This window comes from Phoxinus phoxinus (assembly GCF_949152265.1).
Source record: "Phoxinus phoxinus genome assembly, chromosome: 1".
NCBI lineage: Eukaryota > Metazoa > Chordata > Actinopteri > Cypriniformes > Leuciscidae > Phoxinus > Phoxinus phoxinus.
The window spans coordinates 28,332,570-28,338,569 of NC_136876.1; positions in this window are offsets into that span (position 1 = coordinate 28,332,570).

The window sequence follows — 6,000 nt, forward strand, 5'->3', positions numbered from 1 at the left end:
ACAAAGAATGTGTGAATGAGATTTAGAGACATGAAATAAATGGTACAAAAGTAAAGGGAAACAAGTGTTTGAAGATATTAACTCTGCAGATTATTGCAGTATGAAATAAAAAAAAAAAAGAAGTATTTAATCAATAAATGTAGCCTAATAAATATATATATATATATATATATGAATAGATCAATATAAATAAGATTGCACATGCTTAATATGTTATATCTGAAGACGTCTAAATTTGTATCTCATTATCCCTGAAGACAGAGTGGAAAAATTATTCCATTGCAGATTATTAAGTTTGTGTTAAGAAAAAATAAGTTGTGCAGTGTTAGGTGATCAAGATTGGGTGACTAAGTTTCATAAACATTAGGAATCTTAGAATTGTAGTAAATATTGTTGATTCAATAATTAAAAAGAAAAGATAAGAGGAATTCCTTGATGTTGGTTGAGAAAAATGTTATTCACCATGCTAGATTATTTGAACACCGCATGCAAATATAGAAGAAAGATTGAAAGCTGATCTTATGATAGGGACAATTATTTAATTGACACTTAGATAATCAAAGTTAGATTATTGCTGATATTGAAAAACAGAAATAGCTTGCTTTTTCCTGCAATGAAGAACTTGCTTTACTAAAAATAGAATGGAAGAACTGCTGTTGTCAACCAGTGAGATTTTTTATGTAAAAGAACTAGTAAAAAAAAAAAAGATGGTTAAAAAGTGGACTTTAGATAAAGAGCTGATAGCTCAGACACAATTGAAACTAGTTAAAAGTTAAATTTGATTCATGCAGATCTCTGAGTGTTCAAATTTCAGATGGCTTCAATGACAGTTTCGAAGAGGCCAAAGGTCAAAGAGACTGCAGAAAGAAGACAGAAGTGGGTGAGGGGCTTTCAGCTCCCCTCCTGAAATTGACTTTCTGGAAAGCTCAACAAGGAGAAAGACTGATTTAATGCTGGAAAAGGTGAAACGTTCACTTGAGACTTTTCCTAAGGACAAAGAGAAAATCCTGAGATGCAAAACTCAGGCAGGATCAACTTCAAAGCCCAAACTGAGAAGAGGCAGAGAAACATCAGAGCCTAACACCAGGCCTTTGAGTGACAGCATCGGCTGACGACATATGCAGAGTGACAGCCAAGAAGCTTCAACAGACTGATGATCTAAAAACAGAAGAACTGACCCTTACGGACACTACAGGTGTGGCCTCCTCAATGATCACCAGAGACTGCTTCAAAGTTGGTTAATTATTATATTAACTTTATTCATTTTGATTATTCACTGGTCTAAGAGCAATTCTTTATATTCTCTGCTAAACTAACCCTCTCTGCTTTTTCAGTAGGTACAAGTCCAGCCCTATAAGAAAAAGAAAATATGTTGACAGACAGAAGTGGGTGCTCAAACTCACCAAATAATTAGAACGGAGGCTGGATTTGGTATAGTGAGGGCTATTAGATTAAACAACTATAGGGCTAAAAGCATGATAGAAATATTCTCTGGCAAAGAAAAAGATAGACAAAATGTCAAAGCATGATTATTATTGTAAAAGCATGATTATTATTGATTATTAATGATTATTATTGTTGAGAAAGCAATGATACTGGTCACTCCATCTTGTTTTGGTAAATTCTAGAGATAGATTGGAGGGAAAAGTTACCCCAAAAGTCCAAAATTGTGAAATGACAAACGTCAAAACTGGGATAATGAGTTGGAAATGTTACTGGCCAAGAATCCAAGATTATACAGAGATCTCCAAATTTCTTCTTAAAAGCAGCTCATGAGCAAAGACAAAAATAATATGAAAAAATTAGACCAAATAGGCCTATTAATCTAAAATACAGAGAATATTAGAGTTTATTTAAAGGAAAAAAAAGGGTTTGAACCGGTGTTAAACGGAAAACCTTATGATCATGGAAACTTCTCAATAGTGATTGGACATAGTTGTGTTGACCTGATGCATTCCACAGCTAAAATTATAAGTTCTGCATTTAGAGCAGAACCTGCTGCAGCAGCCACTGGAGTGTGTGTTGGCCAATGTGTGTGACTGAGTATGAATGGAGTGAGAGGTTGTGTTTGAAGAGACAGAGAGGCAAATCAATTATTTTGCCAATACAGCTGTATTGAAAATTGAATATGTGGGCCCACAGGGCAAATTCTGCCCAATAAAATAAAGACCATGGATGAATTTGGTTAAATTTCTTGGTTGCAACTGTAGTGGCAATAGAAAAAAAATGGGGAAAAAACAGTGCCACATTTTGCGCAGCGCATAACACATCTTACTTTCCTTTCAGAATATCATGATGAAGCATAACACATCTGATTTTCTTTTCAGCATATCGTGATGGAGCTGATTATTTGTCAAAAGTATGAAATAATGTCTTGTAACTTTTGTCTTGTAAAGTGGGTTGAGTGTTGTCCAAGATGAATAGTGTGCTGATAGTGGGACTCAAAACAATGAGATACGTTTTGAATTGACGAATTGTAAAAAGTACATTTGAAATGTAATGTGAGAATAATGTAAAGAAGGTGCAAATATGAAGATAAAAAGCCAAATTTATAAAAAAAAAAAAGGGAATATATGGGTTCAAGCCCTGCTGCTAATGAAAGGAAACCACTCAGCCCACATGACCATTCTACAGGTAACACCGAGGAGGACAATGGGCCAGATGAGCAGATTATTTAATATATGTTGTTGTCACTAACATAAATAATTAAGATTTCATTCACAGATGACAGTATCTCACTTCCAGGAAGGTTTCTGGGTCTGGGATGATTCTAACAAAGAACCAGTGACTGTGCATTGTAATCTCAGAAGAGGCTTGTGCATTGATCAGAAAAGGACATTTGAGTCCATGCCTCAACTTAAAATACACCAACAAGCCTCAACCCCCTCCACAACAGAAAGTGAGGGATCAATGATCTTCCCTTGCAAATGAGAGGAAACAACCCATTGCAACAACTCACAAAGATCAACATGAATGGAAAAAGGAGACAAACTTAACCAAATTCACAAGAATGAAAAGTTGCAGAAAGTGGGAGATTCACAAGGAGTTGAGCAAAGAAGAGAATCAGAGTGAAAGAGATGAGTACAAGTTCAAACAATACTCAACATCAACCAAACTTTTCTAAAAATGTAATGTTAAAGCCCCTGAATATTTAGTAGCAACCTAATAATAACCCCACCAGAGAAGAAAATGTATGGTATGATGATAAAATGAATGTTAACGACTAATTCAAGAAATTTACATAGAATAATGGGAATTAAGACAATTCATAAAGGAAGAAGGAAAAAAAAAAAAAAAAGAACTAAAAGACATTTTAAAAAGATCCAAAAGGGTACTCAGATGCAACTTGTCAATACAGGGGTATACCTAATTAGTTTAAGGCTACAGTTGAAATTAAAACAAGTATTAAGACTGGCTATTAACAAATATTCGATTTCAACTTTAATTCATAAGATTATGTTATGATTCAATATGCTATTGACTAAATAAAATATTAAGTAGTGCTAATAGAACGACAAATTTAATTGGAAGTTAATCGAATTCCATAACAAGCAGGCCTTATGAACAATCTATGGTACCAGAGGAGGGTCAAAAAGATATTTGACATTCACATGAAGGACAGATTGTTACACCAACATCACTTTTGAATATTTTCAATCCAGATGCGCCTGGTTTTGACCAGTACGCAAGGGGGGAATTATGAGAGATTAAGGAAAAGGAGAGATTAAGAATGTGAAATTTGTAAAAGTTGTGCCAAAAAACAGTTAAGAAAGGAACAGCGACACAAATAGGCAAGAAGGACTATTAAAACGCTTGATAATGGATTATGTGGACATGATATAGACGGGTAAAGGCAATGATATTAGCAGAGGAGGGGCAGATGCAGAAATGGCATTTCTAACAGAGAAGTATTCCTTAGATTTGAAATGCTATCAGAAATAAATTCAGATAATGGGTTAGCAAGTTATTCCAAGAATATTGAAGATTAAAATGAATTGTATACGAACACTTAAATTGCACACAGGGAAGCTTTAATAATAATTAAGTTATAATGCTTTATGTTTTAAATGGTTGATATAAAAATTATGGATTAGATTTACAGAAAAAAAAGAAATGTAGGCCTACATATAATCAATATGTAAGGTAGTGAAAAAGTTATTTTCTAGAGTTATTTGTTCTAATTGTCTAATGAGTTTATTGAATGACTTTTATGAGGTAAATGTAACATTGCTCTAAAGCTTTCGTAGTTTGAGTGATTACATGGGACATAACTAGATTATTCATGAGTTTATTTAGAAATTAGTAGAAAGGAAGAAAAGGTATTCAGTTAAGAACCGCTTGAACTGAGGAGCTCCAATGAGGAGCTATAACGCAAGATTAAAAATGTCTAAATGGTATTTATTGTTACATTTTGGTAATAAAACTGAATTTAAAATATGAAACTTTATAACAAAGCACAAAGTGATTTAAAGGATAAAAGGTGCACTACAATGTTCTGTTCGTTCATCAACTAAAAATGATTGACTAAAAGATTGATTCTTCGAATTTAATAATTGATATTCCTTCATAAAAAGAAGCAATTGAAAATGAGAAAAATAGGTATTTAACCCAGCCCTATTTTAAATCAAAATTCATATGGATCACGAAAAATAAAAACGCAGAATGAATAAATTATTTATTATAAATCAGCAGAGATTTACTGTAATGCTTTGTCTGCATTAGGAGGAAAACAATTACATGAGAAAAGTAGAAGGACTTATGTTTGAAGATCAGTGTTGCACGTTTACCAAATAATACTGTGCAGGGAGGAACATTTAGCGAATACAGGATTAAGTCAAAAAAGTTTAAAAGCAAAAAGTTAAGAAAAACTTGATTTGAAGTTTGGAGAAGTATGAACATGGTTTGCTAAATTAGGAATGTTTTCTGAAGTTGCAATATTGAAAGGTGGTTATTATTCTGTTGTGTACTTCCCATAGTAAGATCATTAGTTGTTAAAATCACTGTTAAACAAATGGAAATGCTGAAATATCAAGATAATGAAAATTAAATTTAAAGGGCAACCAATATTATTAAGATTGGGCTTATAAACCAAATTTAAATGTACAAGCATTGGACAATGATTCAAGTGAGGAAGGAGAAGATGATTGACGAGCCAGACCCTGGGTGTATGTGCTAGCCTAACCTCTCCCCGAAGGGTGACCCTCTACGATGCGTAAAGTGTCTGGGTCGAAGAGAAATTCTGCACTACAAGAAAAACTTTTAATAGTATAATGCATGGTTTAATGTTTTGATGTATTCTACATAACTGTGACAACCACAGGCAAGGCAGAACAAACTACACGCTCACGCTTATAACAATGTGTTACTCTTTTTTGTTTTGATAGGGAGAATTCGAAGTCTTTTACTTTCTCCATTGAAAGAAAGAAAATACAACTGAAAGAAAAGAAAATATGTGGAGAAAGATGTTTGGCACGAATACTCCGTCAGAGTGTGGTAGCACAACCTAGTCATTGGAAAGGTGACTGAGTGACTTAATTGAGTCACTAGGTAGCATAACTGAGAGGGCTGGATTGTGAAACTACACTCTGGGAAAGGGATAGTAAAGTGGGGCTTAGATAAGCCCCAGAGGAGGGAATGTTGAAGATTTTATTATTTAGGAAATAAGTAATTCAGCTATATATTTGTACACCATTATTTCCCTGTGTGTGTCTTTGGTTTGACTTTTGGGAAAGGTCAGGCAGGTCAAAATGCTGATGCAGCAGATGATTCTATTTGTGTGTGTCACATGTGTGAGACTTCAGCCCCAAAAATATCTATAGGAGGTATTACCATTTTTGGAAGTGATGTGGGTATATATGTGAAGCCGACCACATGTCTGGAGCGTCTTTTTCTGCAGAAGGGCGCTCGGCTTTGTTTGTGAATAAAGTCTAACATTTCTGGCATCAAAGATCTCTGAGAAGTGATTTCATAAAAAGATTGAAACCACAACAACGATGAATA